Source organism: Sinohyriopsis cumingii, chromosome 17, assembly GCF_028554795.1.
Source record: "Sinohyriopsis cumingii isolate HCF-2022 chromosome 17, ASM2855479v2, whole genome shotgun sequence".
Lineage (NCBI taxonomy): Eukaryota > Metazoa > Mollusca > Bivalvia > Unionida > Unionidae > Sinohyriopsis > Sinohyriopsis cumingii.
In genome coordinates this window covers 78,015,623-78,021,622 of record NC_142977.1, presented here as the reverse complement: position 1 = coordinate 78,021,622, position 6,000 = coordinate 78,015,623, and positions in this window count along the sequence as shown.

Here is a 6,000-nt window from a genome sequence, read left to right as displayed (position 1 = left end):
TTTCAACAGTGAAAGCTCTAGTTTTCGGTAATTTGGGACAGTTTTAAGTATTGACAAAATGTTTAAATTATGTTATCAGTAGTCAAAGAAACAGAAACATTCTTATAAATTATAAGCATTAGAAATGCGTGTAATTTTATAAGAAAAGCCTTTTCCGACAATATTTTAATTTTCATGTATAAAACATTCATACTGTCAAATTTCAACCTCATCAAGTTAACAACAATGCCCATCAGATACCGTCATTTGCAATAGAACTTCCAGCTCTGAATAGAGTATTCTTAACTAAAGGCAAAGCAGCATTTAGGTTTGCCCGTTGTCCTAGCTAGTTTACTGATACCGTTATAGGTATGCCTGTGTGTCCTAGCAAGTGTACTGATACCGTTATATGTATACCTGTGTATTAGCCAGTGAAATGATACCGTTATATGTATACCTACGTGTCCTAGCCAGTGTACTGATACCGTTATATGTATGCCTGTGTCCTAGCCAGTATACTGATACCGTTATATGTATGCCTGTGTATCTTATCTAGTGTACTGATACCGTTATATGCATGCCTGTGTACTGACACCGTTATATGTAAGCATGTGTCCTAGCCAGTGTACCGATACCGTTATATGTATGCCTGTGTCCTAGCCTGTGTACTGATACCGTTATATGTATGCCTGTGCATCTTATCCAGTGTACTGATACCGTTATATGTATGTCTGTGTCTGTAACGTAGTCGAGCTGACCCTTTGAGACCGGGCAGGGTTTTAAAGAAACAATAAACACGTTCGTGGATGACAAATGACAATATGTTAAACACTGGTACTAATGATATGAAAATAACACAGAAAAGCATATAAAATGAATATAAAACACATACGAAATATACTTTGACTACTATGTCACATTCAAGTAGTCAAAAAGTTCTAGAAACTCCATGTAAACTTCATGTACACAAATATCTCTAGCAAACTTTCATATAAACAAATGCTTGTTGCAAACCCATATAATCAACTACTGGTTGCAAACATTTATGTAGTCAGACACTACTGTCATAATTCACATGTAGTCAAACCACTACTTGTTATTGTTCTTTTACTTGTAGTCAATACACTACTTGTTATTGTACTTTACTTGTAGTCAATACACTACTTGTTATTGTCCTTTACTTGTAGTCAAAACACTACTTGTTATTGTGCTTTACTTGTAGTCAAAACACTACTTGTTATTGTGCTTTACTTGTAGTCAAAACACTACTTGTTATTGTGCTTTACTTGTAGTCAAAACACTACTTGTTTGGAAAATACACGTTGACACGGCCTTCTCTCTGGCACGGTCACTTTCCCCTCCGCACTTGTACCCGTACGTTGGCACTGAATTGGTGGGTTATACTAGTAATGGTACACCAGACGTCATGGTATTCACAAGCCCATCCGGCTGCTCATAACCGGCGAGCTGAATATGGAAAATAAACACACCTTTCCAATAGTCTAATTTAATTAGAATGGGTTTTGTTGCAACTACTTTAAGAATATACGATAGGCACGAAGTATAACATAGGAATGCTATGCAATAAAAACAAATATACGTAATGCTATAACATTAATACATACACAATATGTTTTCGAAATTAGTCGTGATAGCGACTAGATGAAATTAACTCGCTACCACATTGCCTAGGTTATATCTTAATAAACTGAATTGCAAATACGATGAACGATGTGACCACATAATACAACAATGAACGTGCTTTTATGAAACTGAATAATTATTGTAAATAATAAAAAGAGTTGACTAAAAAAACATTCGACTCACCCAACTGTTTGGCTTTAACGAAATTACAATGGCACCTGCCCGACAGCTGAATATGTTTAAGAGCTTCCCTCTATATTGGCTGTGCCCTTCAATATCTCTACCCGATATATATATAGTAGTGCGCAATAATACATTATTTCGCACGTGCCGCGCGAGCAATAAAAGCGTCACGCGATACGACGAAAAATTACATTTACAGAAATATTACGGCGCGTGAAACAAGACAACCTGATTTAAATGAAAAGTATGGAAGACTAAATGAGCCATATCGGGCATTTCGTAACAGTGTCCTAACCAGTATACTGATACCGTTATATGTATGTCTGTGTCCTAGCCAGTGTACCGATACCATTATATGTATGCCTGTGTCCTAGCCTGTGTACTGATGCCGTTATATGTATGCCTATGCATCTTATCCAGTGTACTGATACCGTTATATGTATGCCTGTGTCCTAACCAGTATACTGATACCGTTATATGTATGTCTGTGTCCTAGCCTGTGTACTGATACCGTTATATGTATGTCCGTGTCCTGATACCATTATATGTATGCCTGTGCCCTAGCCAGTGTAATGATACCGTTATATGTATACCTGCATGTCTTAGCCAGTGTACTGATACCGTTATATGTATGCCTCGGTGTCCTGTCTAGTGTACTGATACTGTTATATGTATGCCTCTGTCCTAGCCAGTGTACTGATACCATTATACATGTATATATATGCATGTGTCCTGATACCTTTATATGTATGCCCGTGTAATGATACCGTTTTATGTATGCCTGTGTCCTAGCTAGCATACTGATACCGTTATATATATGCCTGTGTCCTAATACTGTTATATGTATGCCTGTGTGTCCTTGCCAGTGTACTGATACTGTTATATGTATGCCTGTGTCCTAGCCAGTGTACTGATACTGTTATATGTATGCCTGTGTCCTAGCCAGTGTACTGATACTGTTATATGTATGCCTGTGTGTCCTTGCCAGTGTACTGATACTGTTATATGTATGCCTGTGTCCTAGCCAGTGTACTGATACTGTTATATGTATGCCTGTGTCCTAGCCAGTGTACTGATACTGTTATATGTATGCCTGTCTCCTAGCCAGTGTACTGATACTGTTATATGTATGCCTGTGTGTCCTTGCCAGTGTACTGATACTGTTATATGTATGCCTGTGTGTCCTTGCCAGTGTACTGATACTGTTATATGTATGCCTGTGTCCTAGCCAGTGTACTGATACTGTTATATGTATGCCTGTCTCCTAGCCAGTGTACTGATACTGTTATATGTATGCCTGTGTGTCCTTGCCAGTGTACTGATACTGTTATAGTATGCCTGTCTCCTAGCCAGTGTACTGATATCGTTATATGCCGGTGTCGTAGCCAGTGTACTGATACCATTATATGTATGCCTGTGTGTCCTAGCCAGTCTACTGATACTGTTGTATGTATGCCTGTGTGTCCTAGCCAGTGTACTGATACTATTATATGTATGCATGTGTGTCCTAGCCAGTGTACTGATACCATTATATGTATGCCTGTGTCCTAGCCAGTGTGCTGATACCGTTATATGTATGCCTGTGTCCTTGCCAGTGTGCTGATACCGTTATATGTATGCCTGTGTCCTTGACAGTGTAATGATGCCATTATATGTATGCCTGGGTATCATAGCCAGTGTACTGATACCATTATATATATGCCTGTGTATCTTATCCAGTGTACTGATACCGTTATATGTATGCCCGTGTCCTTGCCAGTGTAATGATGCCGTTATATGTATGTCTGTGTGTCCTTGCCAGTGTACTGATACCATTATATGTATGCCTGTGTCCTAGCCAGTGTATTGATACCATTATATGTATGCCTGTGTGTCCTAGCCAGTGTAATGATACCATTATAGCATTATATGTGTGCCTGTGTGTCCTAGCCAGTGTACTGATACCATTATAGATGTGCCTGTGTGTCCTAGCCAGTGTAATGATACTGTTATATGTATGCCTGTGTGTCCTAGCGAGTGTAATGATACCATTATAGCATTATAGGTGTGCCTGTGTGTCCTAGCCAGTGTAATGATACCATTATAGCATTACAGGTGTGCCTGTGTGTCCTAGCCAGTGTAATGATACCATTATAGCATTATAGGTGTGCCTGTGTGTTGGCTGCTATGCTGAAGAAATATTGTACAATCAAGAAATTATGGCAGTACATTTGGTGCATCTGCTTGCAAGATCATGGGCCAATGAAAAATCAGGAAAGAGGCTTCTGATTGGGGGTGTGGTGTATGATCATTCACTGCTATAGGCACAATACACTGAATAAAAAAATAATTCATGAAACAAAAAAAGACTGCACAAATTACTTTATCTTGTGCTGGTCCAGGCTTAGAGAAAGAGAGTATCTTATCACTGCCAGTTTATTCACATTTTGACCTTTATGTATATGCTGGCCAATACATCTGATGTGACAAGGATGAGGATGACATTGGCATTAATGGTTATTTTTCCAAGAGAATGTCCTTCAAAAGTAATTGAATCTTGAACTGAAAGGCAAAATTCTGAGTTAAACAGGGACCATCACTCCAATCCAATTGTTTTGGAAAATTGTGAAAATGCAAGACCTTCAAAGATTTTTGAGGGAAAAGGAAACTTTGATGTCAAACAAAGAAGAAAGTTCCAAACCCATGAGAGACTTTAACTTCATTAAATTCTGTTGGAAAATGGAGAAAATCAAACTTAACTTTTTCAATGTAAAAGCCCATTACTAAATTTGGTTTTCATCAAGTCCTTCAGCATTATTGAATGAACACAAAATATTGATGCAAATTCAACAACTGGGCCTATAACTCGGTTAAATTTTGTTGGAAAATGGTGACAATCAAACTTGACCTATATCATTTCAACATTAAGCCTCATGCCATATTCAGATGCTATCCACGAAGGCCATCACAAGTTACTGGACAGAAACAGAGTTTGTGGGACATATTGTGAACTGAAGTGACAGATGGGCACTGACAATACTCAACTAAGTGGAATCAAAGAGTTTGGGACATAATGTGATTGCTGTACATGGACAACACTTTACGGAAACAGTTTGTATGACATAATGTGATTGGTGGATATGGACAATACTCTATTGAGTGGAAAGTTTGTATGACATGCGATTGATATCCATGGACAATACTCTACCAAGTGGAAACAGTTTGTATAACATGATGTGATTGATGGACATGGATAACACTTTATGGAAACAGTTTGTATAACATAATGTGATTGATGGACATGGACAACACTTTATGGAAACAGCTTGTATAACATGATGTTATTGATGGACATGGAAAATACTCTATTGAGTGTTAACAGTTTGTATGACAAAATGTGATTGATTGACATGAATATATTCTATCAAGTGGAAACAGTTTATGCAACATAATGTTTTGTGAGGGGACAGGTGTACTGAGTGGAAACAGTTTGTGGGATATAATGTGATGTGATGGGACAGACAGACAAAGGTTATTCTCTAATGAGTTGGTTTGAATTTGGATTTTTTTAAAATGTAACTTTAACAATTTATCTGTCATATTGCTATGATGTCTGCAGTGTGGCAGTTTATAGTGATGTCTAGGACTGGGGCACCATGCTCCAGGCATGTAATATAATGTCCCACCCAGATGCATTATCCTGACACCAGGCTGACCAGTCCTAACACTAACCTCTTTATGCTGAGTGCCAAGTGAGGCATCTGTTAGTACCATTTTTATTAAGTCTTTGGAATGACTTGGCCAGGGTTCAAACCTGCATCTGAGGTGGATGCAGTAACCACTAGGCCACTGGAGCACTCATGTCCTACTGAGTGGAAACTGTCTGTAGGATATAATGAGATGTGAGGGGACAGATGGACAAAGGCTATGCTCTACTGAGTGGAAACTGTTTGTAGGACATAATGAGATGTGAGGGGACAGATGGACAAAGGCTATGCTTTACTGAGTGGAAACTGTTTGTAGGACATAATGATATGTGAGGGGACAGATGGACAAAGGCTATGTTCTGCTGAGTGGAAACAGTTTGTGCAACATAATGTAATGTGAGATGTCAGATGAAAATGGGCAATACTATATGGCCCTTATTAGATATGGTAGGGGCATATAAACTGTGTTCTTACTTAAATCAGTCTACGCTGGCAAGATGAAATCAAT